A 25,316-nucleotide genomic window follows, 5' to 3' on the forward strand; every position below is an offset into this window, starting at 1 on the left:
GTGTCACCTTCCCCTACCTGGCTGTAAGGAGAAGGCCAGGACTGGTGGAAGTCCTCACTATATATATGGATTGTAATGTGTCCCTTTAGGCAACATTAGCAATTGTTTATCTTCAGTCACTGCCCAACTGGCATGATGTCGATAAGGAGGACAGTTACGTATCTGTAAACAAGAGCGTTCAGTCCTCCAGCAGAGCTTATATTTTGTGTGTCGTTTTTTTAGGCCAAACACTAGTCTGGCACTGAGTGCTGCCGCTGAGTGCCCTGAGCCGGATTCTTTTACACTGCTTTTACTCCAATGCCACTATAGTTAATGGAGTTGCTCCTTTTATACTGGCACGACCGAGGGTAGAATAGGAGCATGAGGTGTGGAGTATGAAATTGAAGGTTTCAACAAAAGGGCACTGCAACTAGAGAAGTAAAACAGGCATTTCCTCATGTTTACCGAGTGCTCACTGCCTGCAAATTTGTATTAGTTCCCCACTGCCCGGAAATCTTCAGACTTACTGATGTTCTAATAGTCTGTAAGAATAATGCTTTCTGGCTTTGGACATCACAAAATTTCCAAATGCAGCTAAAGTGAAGAGGAGAGAGAGCTTTCAAAACGGTGCTGCTTCTTAGCTTGCTGCCCAGTAAGACTGAACCTTTGCCCTCTTTAGAGAGAGAAACAGCCTGGTTTGTTTGTTTGATTTATTTTTTCCTAAAACCAGTACGCGTCATAGTCAGGGAGCTTTAAAGTTGGTGAGCCCTCAACTAGATCCTCTTTTACATGTTTTTATTTTCTTAGGCCTGCTTTAGAAGAGATGTCTATTGAATAAGTCCATTATCCTACATACACACTACAATGAGGGAGTATGTCAGGGAAAAGGTTATTAAAAACAGTGCACAGCAAGAACTGTAGCTATAGTCAGCCATTGATCTGAATGTACTGCGCTCCAAAGAGTTAAACATGCCCTTCCTCTGTTTCTCAAATAGAGATTGTGTTGATGTGTACTTGGACTATTAACTGTGTCCTTGATTCAGACAGGCACAATGTGCCATTTGTGCATTTTGTGCAAAGTTCGCCTGGAAAAACTGCATAATCAGAGTGGTTTGAATAAGGCACGCTCTGTTAGACTGCTATTTTGTCCTGCATGCAGATGGAGATGTTCCTGTCCTTTAGAAACCTACGAGAGACTCAAAAGGTAGAAAGAGGGTAACGAGTCAAAAGAAAGTGACACTCCCCCCCTAGAATCAGTGGGGGGGGGGTTCTCTCTGGTTCTAGTAAAAGTAAAAAATGCGCAGGGGAGTGGAAACGTGTGTGATATAGTTTTGAGCTCCTCTAAAGCAACCTTCATTTACAGCTAGGAAGTATTTCTCAGTTTTTGTTAAACGAGGATATCCTTCTATAGCTTGAATCTCTCTAGTCCAGCAACCTCAGGACCTGACCTGACTGGATGAGAATTTGGTGGCCTACAGGACCTCAGTGTTGTCTAACAGCGTTAACAACACTTCCACAGCTTACTGGGATTTTAAAAGACATTTGGGGTACATGACAGCTAAATAAACACACAGACCCAGAGCCAGGACTGGTGGCTGTAAACAAACTTTACAGGACTGCTGGCAACTTGGCCACACCCAGGATAAGCGCTTGTCCGGCTACTGAAATCATGCCGAACCACAGATGTTGCCAGACCAGAATGTGCCGGACTAGAGACGTTCAACCGGTAGCAGCACTCCTTGGCCTAGAGCCTCAGCCTCACTCAAGCTGTGCCTCTTTGAACTTTGAGCGTGTTCTGTGCTGAGCCTGGTCCGCTTTAGAGTAGCACAGAGATTGTTCTGAAGCAGAGGTTCTCAGGCTGGGGGTGGAAAGGCTATTGCCTGGGGTCACGAGCTGTCAGCTCTGTGCCTGGCATAGCACCCACTGTGCACTCCGACAGGTGCAGGGCTGATAGCCCTAGTGACATAAATTAAAACTGCATTTAATTTTATTTGAAATCAAACATTCCCCTTTTTAATTTATGAAGGGTTGAGGTTGCACTCAAAGGGTTCCTGTGGGAAACCAACACACAATTTTTGAGAGCCACTGGTCTAATGTCAGCCAGAAGGTTGTGACCCCTAAGAAGCTTTGGGAGTGTGGTCCACTTGCCAGGAAGTGTGCAAATGCACCATGTCCCACCCCCAACACCTCCCCTATGTTAAGAGGTGCAGAGGGAGGGGAGGACATAAAAAGGTATCAAAGGGTCTGTACCACGGTGGGGGAATCGTCACATAATGAGCCATGGCTTCACATTTTGCTACTTGAATAGTACAAAATGTACAGATCCTAACCGCAGCACTTTATCCCTGCACCACTATTTGGGGGAAGGCCACTGGATTGATGATAAACAGCTGCTCCTGAGAAACATCAGTGTGGAACTCCACCACTTAATACAGTTCTCATGTTTCTGCTCACTCAGTAAGAGGACACAAACAGTTTAGTTTGTGATAGCACTGGCTGCATGCTCCTTGTATCTTTTGAATTAAAGTAGTGGAACCAGGTTTTATTAAAACAAGGAAGAAACCATTGAACATAATGCAATTTGCAAATGTTAATATGGCTTTTGTGCCACATCCCAAGTGCTAACCCTGTGTCTGTCCCATCTATTTAGATTGTAAATTCTTTGATGCGGAGACTGTTTCTTAATCTATGTTTGTACACAACATAGGACATTGGGGCTGTGGTCTAAGTTGGCATCTAGGCACAGCCATAATAAATAACAGCAGGAGTTCAACAGGCTTAAAGGGCAGAAGCAAATGCTTTGGATCAGAGTGGAGTACCCCATGGATGAAGACCATTTGGCAGCTCTGTTCTCTGGCTCAGATGCTGGCTTTCCTAAGCTAGTAGGAGCGTGTCAATTGGGTTCACATGTCTTCAGTAGAAGTCGCAGTCTGGATGGCTAATATTCCAGTTCTGAACTGATGGGGTCTCCTTTCGAAGCAGGCCAGTAGAATGGGAGTCTAGTTGCCTTGGCAATTTTTGCAGATTGTAAGCTGTCACTTAAAATGAATTAAGATTCTATCCCTGTTGATTACTGAGGGGAAGAGAACTCGTCCTTCTGATGGCCCACGAGAAGAAAACACAGGGGCTCAGATCCTGACACGCGACAGAGGAACTCTCAGTTCAGCTCACAGGTGGGCATGAAAAGGTAGCTTTAAAATCATGTCCAGACTCCCTTGTACTAGTTAGCTGTTGGTTGGGTCAACCAGGTTGGACAGCCACCATAGGCCCTGGGGCAAGGTGGGAGGGGGTTCAGCTACATGCGCTGGAAACAGGGGCAGGGGTAGAAGGAGTGGGGCCAAAGGCAGAAGGGGGCAGGTCTTAGGGCAGTCAGTCCCCAGCACCTCTTGAATTGCAGTGTTGCCATCCCCACCCCATTTCCCCCAGTCCCTCAGAGCTGCCTTTGAGCAGCACTGCTATGGCACTTCCAAGGGGCGTGGAGTTCTGGCCACCACCACTGCCAAAGCAGCGGTTTGGTGGCAGCTAGAGCTCTGGGGCCCTTTGAGATGCTGGGCCCTGTTGGTGGGCTGGGTTAGCTCAGAGAGGTGGGTTGCAAGGGCACTGCTCTGGTGGCTCTGTGCAGGAGGAATCCATTCCTCAGTGACCAAAATCCATCTATTCAGGACAGCTTCATTCAGATGGAACAGCGCAGAGGAAGTCAAGGTTGGTGGCGCAGCAGCCCTCAGATAGCTCCAAAGGACTACATGAGCAGCATGTTGAAAAAAGCCTTTTACCAGGCCCCAAAAGCACCCTGCAGGCCTCAAGGCCTAGAGCTTTTTCCTTCACTTCAGCACAACAGATGGGTTCCAAGGCTCTTTGCAGCAAGAGGGGACTGAGACATGCCTGGAACCTAGGATCTATCAATCAAATCTAATTAGTTGACTTTGTTCATCCTCCTTTGAGACTCATCCCGCAGCATCTTCTGCTCCTACATTATTTCCACAAAAGTAACACTGTGTCTTGTCAGGCTTGTCACCATCACTCATTTGGCAGGGGTGTAAAGCCTAGTGCAATGGGCTGATAAAGGGGCCTAGTTTGTTTGGGATGCAATAGGTAGGCAGCTTTGTGTGTTATGGGACAATTACCTGCAAGAACAAATTCTTCCAAAATTAAGATACAGTTAGATCAGGGGTGTCCAACCCATGGCCAGTGGGCCAGAATCCAGCCAGTGGAGCCTTTTTATCTGGCCCGTGACACCAGCACTGCCGCCATTTTTAAAGGTGGCTGGGTGGCTCTGAGCCACATGTGGCTTTTTAACAAGCCATTTGCGGCTCACACTGCTGCCACCTTACTCCTCTTTCCTGCCATGCTGAAAGAATAGCACTTGATTTGACTGGGTTAACCACCATTAAACCAATTCAGTCCTATTGTTTCAGAGCAGCAGGGCACTGAGAGCTACTCCTGTCATGTGGCTTTTTGAGCAATAAAGTGCTCAGAGCGGTGGGAGCACTGTGTGTTGCTCTGCCCATGCATCCCTCCCCAGCGCTAGGAGGGAGAAGCACGTGGCGGTGGTGGTGGTGGTGGCAGTGGCATCTCCACTGAGTTGCTGCCATTGGATTATAGCGAGGGGGGTGCCTGGTTTTGGGGGAATGGAAAAGGGGAGTGGTTTAAATTGGGGAGCTGGAGGTGCCTGGCTCTGGAGATGGGAGGGGGAGTTGGGGATTTTGTGTGCTTGAAATTGTGGCTACTGGGGTAACTGGGGTACTCTTTCAAAAAAGGTGTACTTTATAAAAAAGGTGGAGAAACACTTCAGTAGAAGTCAATTTAATTGGTTTAATGGACGGCAGGAGGGATCCTGCCATTAAACCAATTAAACTGAGTCCTATTCTCTCAGCAGGGCAGGGAGCTGCCCCAGGTGTGATGTTAAGCGGGTGGTTTGGGGCTGCTGAGGTAAGGGGTGGTGCTTTGGGGCTGTATTGTGTTTGACCCCCCAGAACAAGTAAAAAATTGCCACGTGGGCCCTGATGAAAAAAGGTTGGACACCCTTGGCTTAGATGCTCAAATAGGGCATTTTCAGTACAATTAGCTTGTAAAGTGCTTTGATGACGAAAAAGCTATGTTTATGCCAAGCACGGGTTGCGCAGGCAAAGAAGTGGAAGATTCCTTACAGCTGACTTTAAAACTGACTTGTACAGTAAGAAGGCTGTCATATTTAATTTGTTCTCTGTCTCAGCAGCTTGTTTTTTGGGGGTTCTGCTCTGGAAATACTGCTGTGACTTCATGAGCTTTTGGAAACTGCTATCCCGTGCCTTTTAAACACAGACTTTCTGCTTGAAGGAATTTGTAATGGATTTTCCTTTCAGTCCTTCACACTTAGCTCCTGGCCTCGTGCCAGAATTTAGAAGCTAGATTTGTAATCACTTTATTTACAAGGTGGATTTTTTTCTTTTCTTTTTGTTTGCTTAACTTGACAGATTGTAGACTATGAGGCGCCACTTGCACAACTTAAAATATGTTTTATTTTGCCTCCTTTGGTTGTATAGACACATTTATCCTTCGGCTCAACCCTCTTCTGTCCTCTGGGATAAGGTAAGGCATTCTGGATTAACTGTTATGTTACAGAGACGTTCCGCTGCTGAAAATGTGGTTGGTTCTGTGGAGCACTGTTACCTTTTTGAATGAATTCATTTCTCATGTAAAGGTTGGCAAACCTATTTGGATAAAATAAGAACTGGCCTGAACTTCTACTTCAAACCTGAAACCTGGTGGGGAGAGTCAGAAAAGCCTGACAAGAATTTTGGGGAGAAAAATCCCCACATTTCTGCCCTTCCTGGCTGATGAGCTCATGTTGATGCTGCGGCTGCTTTTTTAAGTGGCAACCTCTACTTCTCCCACTTGGTTGACGCTAGGAGACAGAACAAGAGTGGGGGCTTTAGTGTAGGAGACCCAGCTGAAAGGTTCATGCCTTCAAAGTGTTGCCCTGGCAGAGGAGTGCCTGTCCCCTACTTGCTCTTTCCTCCCTCTCACTCCCATGGAGCTGTAGGGGCTTAGGCTCGGAGTGACAGGGGACAGGAGCATGACAGCCTGACAGGGTTAGGCTCTAGCCCACTCCTTTCCCCTGGCTCCCAGCTGCATCACTGGCTGAGTGGGCTTGGGGGAAGGAGTGGAACTGGAGCAATGCAGCTGGGAGCTGGTGGGGTGGAGCTGGGTCACTCCACTTCTTGCTGCTGCTGCTGAGTGCGGGGGTGTGGATCCTAGCCCTGTTGCCAGCATCAGGCCCCTGTCTGCTCTCCTGGGTGACATAGCTTGGGAGAGGGAGCATGGAGGAAGGGGTAGAGTGTGGGCAAGGCTGGGGAGGAGCATTGTCTCAGGCCCAGCCCCCAGAGGGACAGCCCTGCTGGCACAGCTGTGGGGGCCTGGAAAGGGGATTAGACTGGCCACCAGAGTCAATGCTGCCTCATATGCAGCATGCATCCATTAGGGCATCACAGAATTTGAGGCAGTTTGGTGCCTCCAATTTCATAGCGCCCTATGGAGCTGCATATTTGGTGTATTGGTAGAAGGAGTCTTGCCTCTGATGTGTGGAGCAGCCTAGAATAAGAATGGTGTAAATGTGGCTTGAAGCCACCTCTGCTGTTCTCTGTAGGCTGGGATTAGCCCGTGGCTAGAGCATCCTAGCAAATTTCCTCAAGTATTTTCTCTGTACCTGGTCGCATGAAATGCTGAGGAGAAGGGCATAAACATTGCTTTTCAATGAACCATGACAAACTAGGACTGCATCAGGTTCTAACACCTTTTTTTTCCCCCTGTGTGAATAGAACCAACTGTTTTATGAGCAGATTTTTTGCAAAAATGTTATTTAAGTCCAACCACAGCCAAATGTACCAACCTTTCTTTACCACAGTTGTTCTGGCTGCACGCTAGGGACCTCTTGGAAGGAGCGTCCTAACAGATATGACTTTATTGGCTATAAAGCAAGTACAGTAACATACTTTCCTTTCCCAGCATAATTGCTTTAAAATGATCAAATGTCATTTGTTTTTTCTGAATTATTTTTTACAGGATGGGTGTTTTCTGGATGTTGTGTGTATTATCTCACCTAAATTTTGAGTTCATAAACCACTGATAAAACAATGCACAACTGATTCCCAATGAAGGCCTGGAACTGCAAATGATTAATAATGAGGAAAGATCTTGCGTGAGAACAGGAAATCTTATCTTAGTTCTGTCTTTTTTCTCTATAGAGAAAATACATTAAGGACAAACAGGTAATGTTTTGTATCAATACATATGAGATGTGTTTTGTAGGCACATATTTTGAACATGTTGTCATGATCTGAAACACATGTAGGCTCTGCAAAGTTATGTGAAATATGCTGAACTCTTGCCCATACACACAAGTAAATGTTATGCACAGTGTATGTGTGTAAATATTTAGCTAGCAGAATGGCAACATGAGAATGCCTTCAGAATGATGGTCATGGAGTCAGGAAGCCACAAATTATAGGTCTGATATTACTATGCTTGGGTCTGTACAGAAATAAAACCAATGGGAACAACTGAAAAAAAGTTGACAAGAAGTGGCATTTCAGAGCCTGGAAACATCATTTTTTAAACTATTTGCTTGACTCTGGTCATAAGGCACATATAAGAAGCATACACAGCATCCTGAGTTTGGCGTTTAATTCCTGATGGATACCCAAACACACTCAGATTTCTAAATATTGCAGTTCATTTCATTATTACTTTGGAAGAGATCAAAAATGGTCGAGTTAGGTGGCTCCTGGGGAGCAGAATTCACTTCTAACCATTCCAAAGATATCAGCTGATTTGCTTGCCCTTGCTAACTCATTTTTGTAAGATCTCTGGGGCAGGATCACGCCTTCCTTTGGGAGGCTTCTCAGGAGGAGTGAACATGGTGGGCACCTGATTCTGTTGCAGGCTATGGTTCCTTTACACTGTTTCAGGGGCACAAAGGGGGCTTCGGCAGTCACCTTCACTTAGTATGTTGAGGCCCTGATCTTGACTGTAGGTTGTGCTAATAACATATTATCAATCTTTAATGCTGAGTTAGGAACCAGCATTAGGAAGCTTGACTCCTTGTCCTTATTTTAGCTGGCACCACTTCAGCCAAAAACTATTAGACACAATTAGAGATGAAAGTTGGTGTGCCCTGGTGTGGCATTCTAGAAAGAAGGCTGCCAGGGTTCTCCTGCAGGCTGTCTTGCCAGGAAGCAGACAGCTGGGCAGGAGAAAGGGACTGGCTGGGGCTACCCCAGACGCTACAGCCCCATCCCCAGTGCCCTTTAGGAAAGTGGGGGAGGCTGCAGCTACCTGTGCTGGGATTCTGCTTGTTTTCCTCCTCCCCCAGTGACCAGGGAGTGAGGGGAAAGTACACAGCTTGTGTACCATCCTCTTGCGCCTGGTTGCTGTGCGGAGGGGCACAAGAATACTTTGTGCAAACTGTGCACTTTCCTCTCACTCCCTGATCATCAGGGGAAGAGGAAGGAGAGTAGCAGCATCTTGGTATGTGTGGCTGCAGTCCACCCCCCTCCCAAAATGGCTTCCTTGCATCCCCCTGCTCTTGCTTACACACTCCATCCTCAGCCTCTGCCCTGACTCCTGCACAGCCCCTGCTCTGGGCTCCTCCTCAGTCCCAACTCCTGCCTTGACTCCTGCATCCCCACACATCCCTCCCCCTTTCCTGTGCCCCCCAATCTCCTACTGAGCCCCTCATACTTCACCCCCAATTTAATTTCTTACAGGAACTGTCGTATTGCACCCCCCAACCCACTTCCGAGCCCTCCCCCAGGGGGTGTCATACCACAGTACTGCTAAGAAACCTAGTTACTTTCACTCCTGGCTAAAACCCATTCCTGTTAAGCGGGGTGAGGAAACTGGCTCATGGGCTGCATGTGGTTTATTAGGGTTAGCTGCTGGTGGGCCGCCAGACCCTTTATTTACCTGAGCATCTGCAGGCACAGAACCTCACAGACCATGGTTATCTGTTTCTGGACAATGGGAGCAGCTGGAAGTGGTGGCCCAGCCTGTGATGTGTCAAATCCATTTAGTCTGCCCATCTGTTGAAGCCTGTTAGACAGCTGGGGCTCTCAGTGCCTCCATTCTCATTATTGTCTCACCTGTGTCTTTAGCTTCTGCTGGGTTAGTGCAAACCTAACAACATCATCTGCCAGAAACATCTGCATGCTTCAGAGAGCTAGATTCTGGATCAGGATGGAGAGAGGACAGTGGGTGAAATAAATTCCTTAAAGCAGGAGGGGAAGGAAGGAAAGAGGAGTGTTTTCTCTGTGACAAGCTTCAGGAGACAGGCAGGATACCACTTTGAAAGAAGGGTTGGTATCATTCCTGAGTTTTGTTGTTCTTTCTCCCTCCCCTGGAGAAAAGATTCTTTCAGCAGAGGAGATTAATGCAAAGGGGAACATCCCTGGAAGTTAAAGGTGGAAGAAGAGGCTGCTCCCCACTTTTGCAGGAGTACTGCTTTCTAAATTCTGTATGCCAAACAAAGAAGCTTGTGGTGAGAAGTCTTCCTTCTCTAACTCAAGTTCCATGCAAACCCTTCCTCTTCTCTGGCCCTACCAGCTTAAATAAAGGAATGGAGGGTAAAATCTGTTGTATGGAGGGATCAACTTCCCCATCAGACTTGGCAACCTTTGCAAATGTTTGAGAAAGTGTCAAAAGACTATATTAAATACTGGTGAAAATAGGAAGAGTTGGCATTTATGCTGGGTCACCTTCGTTACCTGAGAAGAGGGAAACATTGGCTGATTCTAGACTCTCCCTCTCTCCCCCCTCAAAGGTGGCATGGTAATGAGGCAATTCAAAGCAGGCTAATGAGGTGCTAATGTGCATATTCAGCATCTCATTAGCATAACAGCAGCTGCGCGAGTTTCAAAATGCAGATTTCGAATTGCAGCTTGAGAGTGAAGATGGGGGCAGCTTTGAAATAAGTGCCCCACTTTGATGTTCCCTTACTCCAATATAGTTCTTCGGGAGTAAAGGTATGTCGAAGTGGGACACTGATTTCAAAGCTGCCCCCCACCTACACTGTCAACCTGCAATTCGAAGTCTGCACTTAAAAATTTGTGCAACTGCCATTATGCCAATGAGGTGCTGAATATGAATCTTAGCACCTCATTAGCCTGCTTCCAATTGCCTCATTATCGTGCTGCCTCCGACGGGAGAATGAGAGTGGAGAAGAAGCCACAGTGTCATCAGCTGGCTCCAGGAAATTTGTTTTATTTCATTGATTTCAGATGAAAGGAAGCTGATTCTGTATTTAGGCTCTACTTCTGCAATTGGATTGACACAGGTGGTCGTTCTTTGCTTGCAGCCTCAGTGTTGGACAGTGCTGTGTGCAGATATAAGAACGTGCAGGCTCAAGGGTTACACCTCTCGTGCTGAGGGCAAAGACTTCTTTAGCAGCTGGATCGGCTCTGCTGCGTGCTGTTGGAGTCAGCCCAAGCTGGAAGTCTTTTTGTGTAACTGCAAATTATGCAGGCGAGTTTCTTCCATTTGGGGAAATCTTAGCGGTCAGCGCGGCTGCAGTGCAACAGGTGACTCTTAACCACCTTTGTGGTCATGGTTTCTCAGGGTATCTCAGTTATAGTTTATAGTGCCCAGCTAGTGGTGTCCAGTAGACATTTCATGTTTGTCACAGCCTCCTCCCAGCCCCCCCACCGCAGATCCAGCCCGCCCTAAGACAGACCCTCCCCTAGAACCTGGCACACCCCTGCAACTGCCAGCAACTCACCAGAACCACTGCCGCTGCCACTCTGGAACCACCAGGCTGTGTGAGCCGCACTGGGCCCCCTGGGCCCCACAGCTGCAGGCACGAGGGCTGCGTGGGTCCTGGGGCTGGAGAAGCGCCAGGCACCACAGCTGGAGATGCCCCAGGTGCCCCAGGCTGGAGCAGCCACAGCTGCTGCCGCCATGTGCTTGTACCATCAAGTGGTGGGGCGGCCCGTGTGCAGAGCGGGTGTAGGGCGCTCCATTTCGCCACACTGTGATGGTGAACGGGAGGCCTATTGGACGCCGCAGGCCTAGCCTTTATTTACCATGCTTTGGCTGAGCTCTTTAATATGCTCTTGTGTTTCTTTGACTTTGTCTTGTTTCTCTAGTAGTCCAAAGGTGCACACTGCTATTGATGAGGTGACGGTCACTGACTAAGTCTTCTCACAAAATGGCTGTCTAGCTAGTATATGATCCTTGTAACCCTTGCACCTGAGCATCTCAGTCTTTAATGTATTTATTTGCACTACTGCTCTTACACCACTGAAGTCACTGAGAGTTTTGCCATTAGCTTTATGTTACTTGCTCAAGGTCACACAAAAAGCCCATAGCAGAGCAGGGAATTAAACCTCGTTTATATATTAGTGCTCAAACTGTTCTCTCAAAGGACTCTCAACTTAATGTCTGCAAATTATTCATTAACCTAGTAGTAATAGTGGCTACCATCAATCACCTAATCCCTGATCCTGTATTGACCTCTGAATCAACAGATCCCTGTGCCTTCAGAGGAGTCCATGCATGGTCAAACCCCTAGTTTATTGAGAGCACATGAGGCTAAGAATCAGTACTGAGGTGGGGAGCCCCTGGCCTATGGTACAGATCAGGAGTGCAGCTTGCCTGGATTCAGACCCCGAGGCTCGGGGCTTTCCTCCTCAGCATCTGGCCTGCGGCAGAGTTGGGGTGTGGAACCCCAAGCCTCACGGGCTGGATCAGGCAAGCCAGGGCTGGATCCGGCCCACAGATTCTGCTGAGAAGTCAGGGAGCATGAAGTCTGGTTGTGGTGCTGATGCTGCTTGCTGCTGTTCCCCTAGCTGGAAGACAGGGAGGGGGAGCAGCAGTGGCCTCGGCAGCCCTGCCCAGAGGCTTCATCCCACTGCTGTGAGTGACTGGAATTCCAGTCAATCAGCCTAGTAGAGGGCAGTGGGTGGGAGGGGGCCCAGAGCCATGTGCATCCAGAGGTGCTGCTTAGGTAACCTGCACCCCTGTCATCCACACCTCATGCCCCTAGTCTGTTCCTGCAGCCCCATCTCACCCTCTTCCTGCATTATCCCTCTCACCTTCACCCTGATCCTTAACCCTTCCTTCCAGACCCCTCACCTACACCCTTACCCCTTCCTTCCAGTTCTGCACCCCAAACCCTCCATCTACCTCCTGTCCAGATTCCCCACCTGCAGCCTGCTCCTGTACCCTCCCGCCCTCTGAGGCCCTCAATGCCCAGCCTGCTCCTGCATTCTCCTTCCTGCCCAGACCCTGCATCTCATGCCAGTTACTGGCAGACCCTCCCACTCTGAACCCCTCTTTCCCCTTGCACACCAATGCCAGTGCCAAGAGGGCCCACAAAATGCACTAGCCCTGGTGTGCAAGGGGAGTGTTGTTTTTCAGGCAGGGACCAGATCAGTGACAGTTTTTTTGGATTTTTTTTTTCTTCTCGTGTGTGGACCCCAACTGATTTGTTTATGGGTCAATGGCTCCAGACCCAGAAAAAGGTTCCTCACCCCTGATCTATGCAGTGTCACTGAGAAAGAGGTAGGAGGTGATTTCACTCCGTCTAGAATGATTGATTTTTTTAGCCACTGCTATGCTCTGACAGAGCAATTCCATAGCTTGTGTTTGAATTCCCTTTTTAACTTTCTTTTTGGCAGGGAGAACAAAATGATCACTATAAAAATCTTTTGAAGTTCTACTGGAGGCAAGTCTGTGTAATATGTTTGTCCTTAAAAAATAACAAAGCTTTTTTTACTAGGATCTCAGAGATCCTTGTATTCTTTCTTTCTGCTAATTTTCAGTCTCATTTTTCTTAACATAGAGTGCCCGTATTTTTTCTTATTTTGATGAATAGACTCATACAAATCACCAGACTGTGTGTGATGTTACAAGCTACTGGAAAGTTGTCTGTAAAAAGGCTTAAGATTTGTAGTTTGCGATGTCTGTTACACGTAGAGGGTGAGTTCTGTTTAAGTTCCTGGATTGTCCTTCTGTAGTGGTGGTGGTATAGGTGTCTACAGAAACTGGAGCTTTGTATTAGGTCAGTGGTTCTTAACCTTACTTCAGCCTGCAGCCCTTTGGTTCTCAAAATATGTTCTCACACCCCTTATCAAAAATCAAAAATGGAGGTGGGGGGGCTACACACTTTTAAATGCATATCAAATATATGTAAAATAGTTTTGTTATTAAACATGCATAATGTTAATAAATACATAAGCCTGGTGAAACGAAGTAGTTGTACTTACGTGCCTGTGCTTAATTTTGTGTTTTCAGTGATTTACCTTCTAAAAAAATCTAGCATGTTTCGCACCCCCAGGAAGGGCATCACGCACCCCCAGGTGGTGCGTGCATTCCAGGTTAAGAACCACTGTTTTAGGTGATAATTGTTCAAAGGGTATTGAGGTGTGGTCTGTATAAACAGTTTTGTCAGGATCTTAATAACCTTCCTGTGCCCTTTTTTGAAAAATCCCTGTTTGCCATCCATTTCTGCTCCAAGGGTAGTTTGGTTAGGTTCAGAGAAAGTTGTGCTTAAGTTCCTATTCATCTATTCCATGCGTGTTGTAGAGCAGGACCATGCAAGGCCTTTAAGTGCTTAATCTGAGTATTGTTCAGGGAATTTTTTGATGGCTGAAAGTATCAGTTTCAGGAAAATTTTGCATAGTTTGGATCACGACCTCTAAAATATAACACAGCTCAACACTGCTCTAGTTTAATGAACTTCCACCGTGGTTTGGTCAGCTGTAATGGATGGGCTCATCATGTTAAAAAAACATTTTCTAGTCTCCTGTAGAGACTAATAGCCTCACTTATTGCCTTGGCCCACTGGCATTTTGAACAGAGACCTTGACAAAGGAGCACATGGTTGAAATTAAAGTCTCTGTAGTTTGAGTCCTGCAGGAGAAGAGGGGTCCCACCGTCTTTGTGATTGTTCAGGTGGGTCACTGAGCCTGCCACTTCACAAAAATAAGTTGTTTTTAGAACACTGCTTACTCCAGCCTTAGCATGCTGAGGAAAACAGAACTCATTATATGCCCATTAGAAATCCTTCACAGTCCAGCAGGTAGTTAATAATTGAAAGACATTCTGGCTGGAGGAGATAGGGTTGTGGAATGCTTCATGGAGTCAGGATCTAGAATTGATGTTGGGAGTTCAGTGTCTCCATTTCAGTGTTTATGGCCAAAAGCCCAAAGATCTGGGGTTGAAGGGTAGGAGGCCTGATGATTTCAATATAGTGCTATGCAATAGCTGCTTAGTGTATGCATGCATACAGACTGAATAATGTCTATTGAGCAAGCTGCCTTGCATAGCATTATGGGCATGTAACTGTTTCCATTTGTCTGGTGTGTGCAGCCACTTCCCAGCAGACTGTTGCTAGCAACCTTTAAAATTATGAATGCCCCAGTAGAAAAGTTAACCTGGAGCAATGTTCTGAGGTGCTGCCACCTGGTGGAAGTTCCTGGCAAACCCATGACAGATAAACCTCAGCTGCTCTCAAGCAGCCAGCACTGCTAAGGAAACATCAGCTTTTGTTTTGAATCACAGAGCAGTTCAGGTTTCTTGAGAGACACGCAGTACAACAGAATTTCTTTTCAGGATGATGTGGACTCCTCAGCCTGTGATGCTCTTTCAGAGGACTGGCAAAGCCCTCAGGCTAGGGAAGCCTTATAAATAAATAGGAACATCTAGGATGAACTGGGCTCTGAATTTTAGTGAGCGGAAGTAACATATTACAGACAAATCTTCTGTTCTGGACATGAAGAAACCCTAAGAAACAGATTGTTGTTGTTGTTGTTGTTGGGGAGGAAGGGTTCACATGTCTCAGTTCCACATCACCTTCAGTAGACATGAACAGATATTGAGCTACACAAATAATAAGCAGTCCTGCAGCATCTGAAATACTAACAAATTTATCAGATAATGAGAATTCATGGGTAAGACCAACTTCTTCAGATTATTGGAGTAGGGCTACTTATGCAATACTGGTTTCCTCTCCATTAAGAATGTGTGAGCTAATTATGGGCATTGGCTGCTGAGCGCTTTTGAAAATCTGGCCCCACATACCAATCTAATGGAGTGGGAACCCTGAATCTCCACAAATGTGGATTTTGTGGACCTTCCACTGCCTACATCTCAGCTTCTGCTGTAGTTTATTCAAGGCTTGTTCAGAAATCCTTTCCATGCTGTGAAGAGGTGCATGGGCCTTTCTTTGTGACTGCTCTGCCAGGTCCTGCTGTGACATCCACAGGGTGAAAAGGGCCGTGTGCTGTCCCTCTACACCTTGGGTCATGTTCAGAGGCAATTCTAAGGTTGGAGGTTGGAGAAGGAGATGGACATGGGTTCAAGTGAAACATCTGGCAAGGGAAAAGGCTTTGCTGAGGACTATCTGGGAGCAAGAGAGAATTTCTGTCATACTGCTTCATTAGTTTCTTGTGAAATTCTGGAATTGACTCTTCATAGTTTTCAACACCACAATGGATAGGCGCTGGGACTAGAGGCTTTAGTAGGCAGTATTCAATATAGGAGATGCACTCAAGAATGTGACATTTAAAAAAGTAAGAGACCTACTGATAGGGTTGGGGTTAGAAAGCAGGAAGAGGAGTAACCAGAGCTCACTAAATATGTTGTTACCTTTCTGGCTAAATGCCCAGGATTGACAAACCCTTCAGCAAGGGATGGAGATGTTGAGAAGTAGGACACCATAGAAGCACGTGTCGTAAAGCAGGAATGAGCAATGCAAAGCCAGCCCAATTAGAGCCTTAATTGTCTCTTGTCTTTCACCTACTACCCTCAAAATCTGTTTCCTTCACACAATTTCATTTTCTTAATAGCTTAATCAGTTTCAGTATTTAAAGAACTGTTTTCACTGTGGAAAGGAGGAGTGGAAAGCTGCTGAGAACAGTACCATACCCCAGACATTGGGTCAGGAGTTGGTGGGGGTTCAGCCCTTGAGAACGTAACTTCTCCTGAGTGTTGAGTGGATGGGTGGGTGTGACCCCTCAAAGGTGGGTGAATCACCTGAAGCGAGTTGGCATCACTGTGATTCTTAATAGAGGATCTTACAAGGTGAACACTGCTCTGTGAGTAACTGAGTTTCGGTTTTTTGTACCAGAGAGGTAGCCGAGTTAGTCAGTATCTTCAAAACAAACAAGAAGTCCTCAACACAAAAAGGTTCCAAGGGGAAGTGGTGGGCGAAGTGGCCCAGGGTGAGGTCGCTACATTGAGGCAGGGGCAAGAGCTCTGCTAGCTGCCTCTTGTCCTCACAGGGACCCTGGGCCGGAGTCCAGGTTAGTGGGTGGGTCTGGACTCCCCCCACCCTTCCCCAGCATGCTATCTTGGGGTGGGGGAGCTGCAAATGCCCACAAGGGGGTCTGTTTTACCCCCACCCAGGACCTGCCCGTGATGAGAGAGGCTCCCGCTTTGTGAGCCATCCCTCGGGAAAGACTCGGGCAGTTAAGAGGCCACTGGGAGTCTCTGAGGCACACCAGGAATCTGCCAGGAAGTGCAGGAACCGCTAGGGGGCTGACAGGGATTTGTCACAGGGCTCTGGGGTGGGAAAGAGGGATTTGGGTGTGGGAAGGGGTGGAGAAGGGGTTGCTGGCTTGGGGGAGTGGTCTCCAGGCGGGAGAGTGTTGGGGTCAGGTGGAGTGCTGGGGTGCTGAGCAAACCACAGGCTTGTGGATATGAGGGTGCAAGAGTTCAGGCTGGGGTAAATGAGGGGTTCAGGGCAGTGGGGTTGGGAGTAGGATGAGCTCAGGACACAGATTTGCAGTGTGCAGATGGCGCAGTAGTGTTGTGGCAGAAGACTTGGGCTGTGAGAGGCTCAGGACAACAAGGTTCTAGTGTTTGATACGCTCAGGATTGAGGTGTGTGTGTGTGTGTGTGTGTGTGTTATAATGCTGTGGCCAGATTGGGGCTTGTTGGCCAGGCTTCATTTTTAAATAAAATATGTCCAACACAAATGTTTCAGCATAGCCTGTATTTATAGAAGGGGCGGGGAACCTGTTTTGCGTTGGGGTCACTGACCCACAGAGACATAGTCGGGGTCACACAAGTGAGATGCAAAAAAACCCAACCAACCAATCAACCAAACCCCTCCATACCTCTCTCTCCTGGCACCCCAGTCCCATGGCGGGAGGGTAGGTAAGACTGAGGTTCAAGGCCTCAGGCCAGATTCACTCTTCTGGGGTTCCAGGTTTAGTGGAATTTGTGGGCCCCTCTACACTCTGAGGTGGGGCCAAAAATGAGGGATCCGGTGTGTGGGACAGGGCTGCTAGGGAGTGGGCTGGGGTGGAGAATCTGGGTGGAAAATAGGGTACAGGAGCTAGCTGGGTATAGGTATCTGGCTAGGGGGTAGGAGGCAGGGTGCTACCCTGGGCAGGGGGCAGGGTACTCATGGGGGGCTGGGTGAGGGGAGGGGACAGCTTGGCTGGTACCTGGGGGTCCCACAGTTGTACACCAGGTCTGGGGTCTCAGGAAGCGCATATGCTGCTTCCCTTCCCCAAACAGCTGGTGTGTTTCCCGAAAAGCTGGGTCTGTTGCCCCCCCAGCGACTTCCTTCCACCTGCTGCCTTTCTGCGGTGGGGGGCAGGAGGGAGTGCGAGTCCCAGGTCTGCAACACCTCCAACTGCTCAGGCAGGGCACAGCTGCCATGGGGAATGAGGAGCAGGGCACATGCTGCCTGAGTGGTTGGAGCTGGCATGGACCGGGAGCTCCTACTTGCCCCCACACCCCCATGCAGGAAGGCAGCTGGCAGAAGGAAAAGCAACTGTTGTTTGGGAAGGGGAAGCAGCGCATGTGCCTCCCCCCACGATGCTGCAGGAAGTGGGCTTTACCTTCATTTTTGCAGGAGGTAACACCAGCGCAGGCTTTTTCTTGGGGTCGGGGGGAATGGATGGGGAGGTTGGGATGCCTCATGCCCCCCTTGGAATTTCTTCATGCACCCCCAGGGAGTCGTGTTGCCCAGTTTGGGAGCCGACGTTTTAGAGGTACTGTCATCATTCTTACACTGCTGAAGACTTCAGCAGTGAGAGGAAAATGTATGACCCTTTTTCACAGCCCAGCAATACGAAAGTTCACAGCATAAGCAGCAATTGTCACCATTCATAAACTGTAGATTGTGTCTTTGTGAAATGTATTCAGATGATTGGAAACTTGTTTGCATGACAGTTCTTTTCATGTGATCCCAGCCTATCAAATGACCTCACTTCCATCAAGATGATCACCCCCACCGACAGAGTCAGCAGTGGCAACTTTAATGACCTTTTTACAAAAATATTATTTTTTTAAATACTAGTGAGCTGAAGAAAATGAATGCAGTCATCCTATATTGCAACTTAATTTCGTATTCCATCACATCAGTAAGAATAACATGAAAATCATATTTGAAATTAAACCAGGATCTAAAAGGAAAACAGATTTCTCCCTTTCAATCTAAGGTGTTCATGAGTTAAAAACACAGTAGATAAATTTGCCATAGTGCCATAGAGATAAGATGGTCTTGATTATGCAAACGATATTGCCTTACTTGAAGAGACTGTCTACAGCTAATGCTGGAGAAGCCGTGAGAAAACGACAGAATCCATGAGACGTAAGGTCAGCAGTGATGAAACTAAAGCTATGCATGCCTCCTGTGAAACAGAACTGAAAGACATGACAACACCGTACGTGGAAGGCAATTACATTAAATAGTTTTTATCCACCTGGTTAGCTGGTTGACAGTGAAGGTTTTATATGCCAAGAAGTTATATGTTGGATTGGATTGGGGTTGTGTCAACAGCATTTCGGTGTCCTCAAAGACCTCCGTTTGGGTGATGGGATGTCTGTGTGACAGCTAATTAATGAATGTTCAACAGCGGGGCAACAGCTGTCTTATATGGAGTGGAATCTTGGTCATTAAAAGCGGCTGAAGAGAGGAACTCAAATGATTTTCAGAGTCAGAAGTGAAGGCGGAAGAAAGGTTCACAAAACTGACGGTGAAGGAAGAGGTGCATAAGACCGACTGCAAATGAGCTTGGAAGATGGAATTTTGAAGGATTTAAGAAGCCACACCCCTCTCATACAGACTCTTGACAAAGAAAGAAGACTTGCAAGGGACTACTCCAGACAAAAGTCCGTTCAGTGCATCACCATGGTCATATCATAGTTCTGTGAATCTCAGATTTTTTTTTTTTTTAAAGGAAAGATGGTTAAGGACTATTCACATTCTATGTATAGGGAAACCAAACACCAAGATGTCATGTGACTCACCCAGGTTCATGAAGTGGAAACAACTATAATGGGAATTTCCAGTGCTTCTGTTGTTAGTCTAGAATGATGAATAGTAACAGAGAGGGAGCCGTGTTAGTCTATATACTATCAAAACAAAAAAGCAGTCAAGTAGCACTTTAAAGTAGACTAACAAAATAATTTTATGAGATGAGCTTTTGTGGGACAGACTGACTTCTTCAGACCATAGCCATACCAGATTATTGAGTATTACCAGAATATTTTATTGAGTATTACCAGAATGTTACCAAATATTGAGTCGGTTCTGGTATGGCTATGGTCTGAAGAAGTGGGTCTGTCCCATGAAGGCTCACCTAATAAGTTATTTTTTTAGTCTTTAAAGTGTTACTTGACTGCTTTTTTGTTTGGATAGTCTAGAATGAGTGCGTCTTCATTGCTGGTAGCAATGGTGAAATGCCAATTTAGAAATGGCAGAAGGTTTTTATTTTTAATCAGGATGCCATTTAACACTCATGCCTCAATTTCCTCGTATGTAAATACTGAATCAGAGGCTGTGTCTACCCTACAAAATAACTTCAACATTGCTTACTTCGAAGTACAACAGGCTTCGAAGCTGAGCTTCTACACACACCCTACTTTGAAGTTAAACTGTGAAGTAGGGCACTACTGCATTCCTGGGAATGGAGTAAGGACTTTGAAGTTGGGCTCCCTTACTTCGAAGTTAACTTCAAAGTTAGGAAAAATGTGTATAGATGCTTTGTAGGCTACTTCAAAGTAGCCTCAACTTTGAAGTTAACTTGAAAGTTAGTTCCAAGTGTAGATGTACCGATACTTTAATGTTGCTTGACAAACTCTAGTTTTAACACAAGAGTGTTAAGCAGCACCCTACTGAAAATGTTTGGTCATTCTCAGTGTTGTGTTTCCTGCTGCTGCTACAGCTAATAGAGTTTGCACCAGTGCTAAGTTAATGGTGCAAACAAGTGAATTAATGGGAAAAGAGAGAAACCATATTTCTTGATTGTTAGTGACTGACTACTATAGTAAGGCACTAATTTAACTCCACTAGACCATAAGGAGTCTCATGTTAGCGGAGAATTTCTTAATATGTCTTAATAAATACTCCTTTCCTCTGCCTAGTCAACTGATCTTTAATAATGCAGAATGCAAGTAAGCTGGGTGTGGAGGAAATGCAGAAAAAAAGAAAAACAACACAGAAGACACTTGCCATTCTTTGCCTCCTCAACAGTATTTGAAATGCTCAAGTGAGCAATGAAGTGGGCGAGTAATGTATAAAAAGAGGAACTGAAAAAAAAATTGCCATTTGCAGTTTCAGCATAAAGTGCTGACAAGAAATGACAAGCAAATGTTCTTGGGGCTGGCACCTGGTAATTCTGCTCCAGTCAAGACTTTATCACCATTTCCATTATACAGCTTTCATTTCGGGCCTTTGTAACTTAACTGTGAACACTCATAACATTCACATGAATGTTTTCATTCAGAGCATTCATATGTATATTTTCACAAAGCTACAATTTGGGTGTTAATTTGGCTTTAGCAGTCTGTGTGTGTGTTTACACTCACACATGCATTTAAAGCCATTATTTTAGAACTTGTAACGCAAACATAAAAATATACGCAGTTTTACATCCCTGTTTTGTTACTAATATAACTTTGTGTAGATTTAAAATTTAAACATTTGTATGGATTTTTTGTAGATTTAAAATTGCCTATAACAGAAACGAGACCTTGAATATTAAGACATTCAGATGACATTAATATTTGAGAGTTGACTAAAGCAGACTCCTGACTTACACACAGGTTGCATTCCTGAGCAGCCACGCATAAGTCAAATTTTGCATAAGTTGGGACCGGGTGGTGAAGGGGCCCTGATGGGGCTTCCTGCTCCCCGGAGTGATGGGGAGCTGGGAACCAGGTGGCAGCCTGGCTCCCAGCTCCTCTCCACTTGTGGGATCCAGAAAACTGACCAGCACTGCTCCGCTGGTCAGTTTGCTGACTCCAGCAAGTAGCGTTTCTTGGGGTAAGGCGACTCTGAGTGGCAGGGATCTGGTGCCTGGCTGCTGTACTGGTCAGTTTCCCGGCTCCTGTCAGGATGGCAGCCAACTTGGATGCCGCCCCTGATAGGAGAGATTTCCTTGCTCCTGTCTCTGAGGGCAGCCAAGAGTCAGGTTCTCAGCTGCTGCCACTGATAGGAGTGGGGAACTGACCAGAGCAGCTGCCCTGGTCAGTTTCCCACATCAGCAAGTGGAGGGGAGCTGGGAGCCAGCTGCTGCCTGGTCCCCAGCTCCCCTTCCCTTGCTGGATCCAGGAAACTGACCAGTCCTGCTGCCCTGGTCAGTTTCCTGGCTCCCCTGAGTTGTGCACAAAATCTGACTTATGAACAAAACTCCTGAGCAAGTCAGGGATTTACTGTATTGAGGCGAGTCCTACAAGGGATTCTTACTAAGTATCCTAACAAAAATAGTGTTAGCAATTGTTTTAGAAGTATTGTAGTTGGAGGGCTAATCAGACAAGCAGTTTATGTGCAGAGCGTTTCCGTGAGCAAAAGGCTTGCTGGGCCAGGCCCACCTGATATTAAATTTGCACTCCTTCCCGCTGCCCCCCACGTATGCAGCCTTCTCTACCTTCAAAGTTTCTTTAACTGCTTTGCCTCAGGCCATCAGCTGAACTTACAGTGCTGCCGTCATTCTATTAGCCCTACCAAACACTAGAAACATTTGCTGGCTGTGCTTAAAGTGGGTTAGCAGCTGGGGAACAGGTAGCCAGTCTGTGTGTGAGGGGGGCAGAATTAATAGAGCCACATTCAGGGAATGCGTCATTTTTGAGCACTGCTTTACCAAAGCTGAGTGCCCAGATTGTGCTAGGCCTCCACTTGTTTCAGAACTCTTTAAGCGGTATTTGCCAACATATCTAGCCTGGCAAACCTTGTGAGTGTAGATGCAGCTTAAAGCAACGAAAGAATATTCTTTTTGGATGTTATAACTTCATGTATACTAGGTTTTTGTCAGTACAGAAGTGTCCTTAAAAACAATCACACCCTTAACCAGCATTAGCATGTCAGTAAAAGTATCTAATATAGACCTTGCCTTAGTGGAACATTTGGATGTAACTGGTAACACAATGAGCACAGCAGGTACCTACTGTATCTGGAACATTCAGCATCAGGCACAGGGTTAAGGAGATTTATACAAAGGTGGTGTTGCATTGGGATGTAAGCGGTGTGACTGGGTGGTCGGAACAAGAGTCTGGCTGAGAAGCTGTCACCAAACCCAAGTGCAAAACCTGAAGGGTGGTCAGGGGAAATATCCAGGGAAGGTTCTAGGGAAGGTGGGGACAGGTTGGAGTGAGAGCAGGGATGGGTAGGAGCTGGGGCTTGTACAGGAAGCAGGTCAGGCACCACTGCCATCACGGAACACGGTGAGCAGCCACTGTCCTGCTATTGGTACAAAGGTTATCTATTGGCCCTTCTGTATTGTCAGGGAACACTGTCACTTAGTGAGGGCTTATCTGGGCCCTGCTGAGCTCATTGGTTTAGTAGGTGACTGAGTCTGGAGCCAGGTGAGTTCCTGACAGATGTCTCAGCTTTACTGAAGGAAAGTGGTCTACAGAAGTACTGGTATGAAGATAACCCACTGCATGCTATTAATTACACAAACACATGAACTTGTGTACATACAATAGACCCTATTTGTGTTGAAATCTGCCTATAGCTGATGGCCAAAGGTGGTGGGAGGGGGAGAAACAGTGATGCAAGGTTATGAAATGAATAATTTTAAAAGAATCTCTGAGCTTTAGGTTTCTGTTCACAAAATGTTAAACAACGCCTTCCCCTGGCCAATGCTGTTGTTGAGCCAGTATTTTATTCTCAGCTAGGTTCACCCGCTACTGCATTTTTCAAGGCACTTAATCAACTCTCCCTCCCCGTTCATTCGGGTGAGATTTTGTTTCTCCTCCCTCTTGTGCTGTCACTGTCTCTTAACCACTGTGATATATTGCCCTTATATGAAATGTGTAATTTAAACAGCTCCCAACTCTTCACAAGTATGTATTAATGAAATCACACAAAATTACTCTGAAATTGGTAATTAGTCTTTACACCCACTTTACAAGCGGAGGTGTAGAAGGTTAGTTGTTTGCCCTAAATCACATGATGAGTTGGGGCTGGAACCTAGGAGTTCTGATTTCCTGTTCTAACCAAAAGAAAATTAATCCATCCAAATCTGTTGATCTTGTATTTTCAAAGACAAGCACTGACATTAATGGGAGTTGTATGGCCAAATCCCTCCTAAATGCTTGGAAATAATACTCCTAGGAGCTTGACTTGAACCTGGAAAGTAAGGGAACTATAACCCTGTCTACAAGCCCCAATGCTCTCTTTGTATTGAGGTGTTACTAGAGTTTTCAAAGATGGGTTGATTTTTATGAGCTGTGAAACCACTTCACGCTCTTATGCACATAAGTAGGAAAAAACCCCAAATGACAACTTGGTGCATGACTCAGAACTTCCTGGCTTTGATGAGTAAAGGTAAAATGTCTGAGAGGTTATCTGAACATAGCATGTGTGTTAGTTTATATGTTTTTAAATATGAATCTTAGATATATACTGTGACTTTTTCCCTGTAGTATGTGGGTGTGACATATCTGAATCACATTGGTTAAAAACAGTGGTATGTACTGTTTGACAGAAATCACACAGAGTGCAGAATTTTAGGAAGCATGATTCCTTCAGCGACTTTCTTGTTTCATTGTGCATAACCACCAGCTATTAAACATGAAGGACAAGGAGGACTGTATGGGATGAACAAAAATCTGATAGTTACTGAGCTTTCCTGACAAAGCATTTAAATAAAAGTGTGTTTGTTTTCTTTATGATACAATGCAATACCTGTTAGTTAGTCGAATTTATTATTTACTGAGGAAAAAGCATTTTAATTCTTTTGGGGTTTTTAATCGTTCAGCAGAATCAAAACTGTACATATTCGGTGCACAGAATTTATCCTCTGGCCCAGAAACAGCCTTTTGTGTTTTCATGACTAGTTGAATCTGGGAAACTGTGCCTGCAGCTAGCTTCTCGTATTTGAGTTATTGCTTGTGAGCCATGAGGAATGTAATATTTCTACTGGGAACTACTTTCTTCCTGGCTGATTTATATACAATGATTCACCATTTACTGTGCTTCACCAGTGTTATAATTTTGCTTCCATGCCAGCTTCCAGAGCTTTAGGTGTGGTACTCAGTGGCTGCTGTATTCATACACCTGTTGAACACGATGGGTTCATTCTTGCATGCCAGCTTCTATATTTTCAAAGAATCCCCTTCTTGTGTTTCCTTCACTAACACAAAGTGCAATACAAACCTCTAAGGAGCTAGCTATAAAAACCCCTTGGACCTGATCACAAGACCTTAGGGGCCCACTTTCTTCACTATGTCCCTTGTACCTATAGGAGCTGCCAGACTGTGCAGATCCAAGGGCTATCTAGTCCCGTACACTGTCTCTGGTTGTGGCCAGCAAGACATGCTTCACAGGAAGACAGGAGGTAAAACTAAGGATAGTGAGGAGCGGTGGAGGTTTAGGGGCGCGCTTCTGCAACGTCCCTGACTTGAAGTGATAGTAACAACACAAATCCATGGTTTCGGTCATCAGCATCCAACTATGGCTGCATTATACTTACAAGTTCTTTTGGAAAATCTGGCCCTTTTTTGAAAGAACACATGGAGCGTCTAAACACAAAATGTACTCTTTCGATCCAGAATTGAAAACCTGGCTCTCCTTCCAGAAGCCCTCTTCCGCTCCCGGATCAGGAAGAGCACCTCCTTTCGAAAGCTTCTTTAGCAAAAAAAGCATATGTAGATATACTCCGTGGGCCCCTTTTTCAAAGACAAGTCCTCATGGCACCAGATTTTTTTGGTCCCATTCTTTTGAAAGAGTGGGGCTGTGTGGACACTTTCTATCGAAGGAGCAGATTGATCTTTTGATTTGCTTTTTTTGTGTGTGGATGCATGTTTTCGAAGGAAGTCTCTTTTTTTTTTTTTTTGGAAGTGATTTTCCAAAAGACTGTCTTTTGAAAGATCACAGTAGTGTAGACGTAGTCTATAAGAAG

The 25,316-nt window shown here is 46.0% G+C and overlaps 1 protein-coding gene across 5 annotated transcripts in view; it reads left to right on the plus strand.

The window, feature by feature from the left end:
• The first annotated feature begins 5,287 nt into the window (after positions 1-5,287).
• The window catches only part of IPCEF1 (interaction protein for cytohesin exchange factors 1), a 98,823-nt gene continuing 78,794 nt past the window's right edge, over positions 5,288-25,316 (plus strand). For 4 of the 5 annotated variants that reach the window (XM_074990356.1, XM_074990357.1, XM_074990354.1 and 1 more), the window contains exons 1-2: positions 5,362-5,547; positions 7,021-7,226. The gene's annotated coding sequence lies outside the window, so the exon portion shown is untranslated. Of the gene's footprint in view, positions 5,548-7,020; positions 7,227-25,316 lie in introns of all 5 variants that reach the window. The other variant, XM_074990353.1, reaches the window with a different exon arrangement.

Source organism: Carettochelys insculpta, chromosome 3 (assembly GCF_033958435.1).
Source record: "Carettochelys insculpta isolate YL-2023 chromosome 3, ASM3395843v1, whole genome shotgun sequence".
Lineage (NCBI taxonomy): Eukaryota > Metazoa > Chordata > Testudines > Carettochelyidae > Carettochelys > Carettochelys insculpta.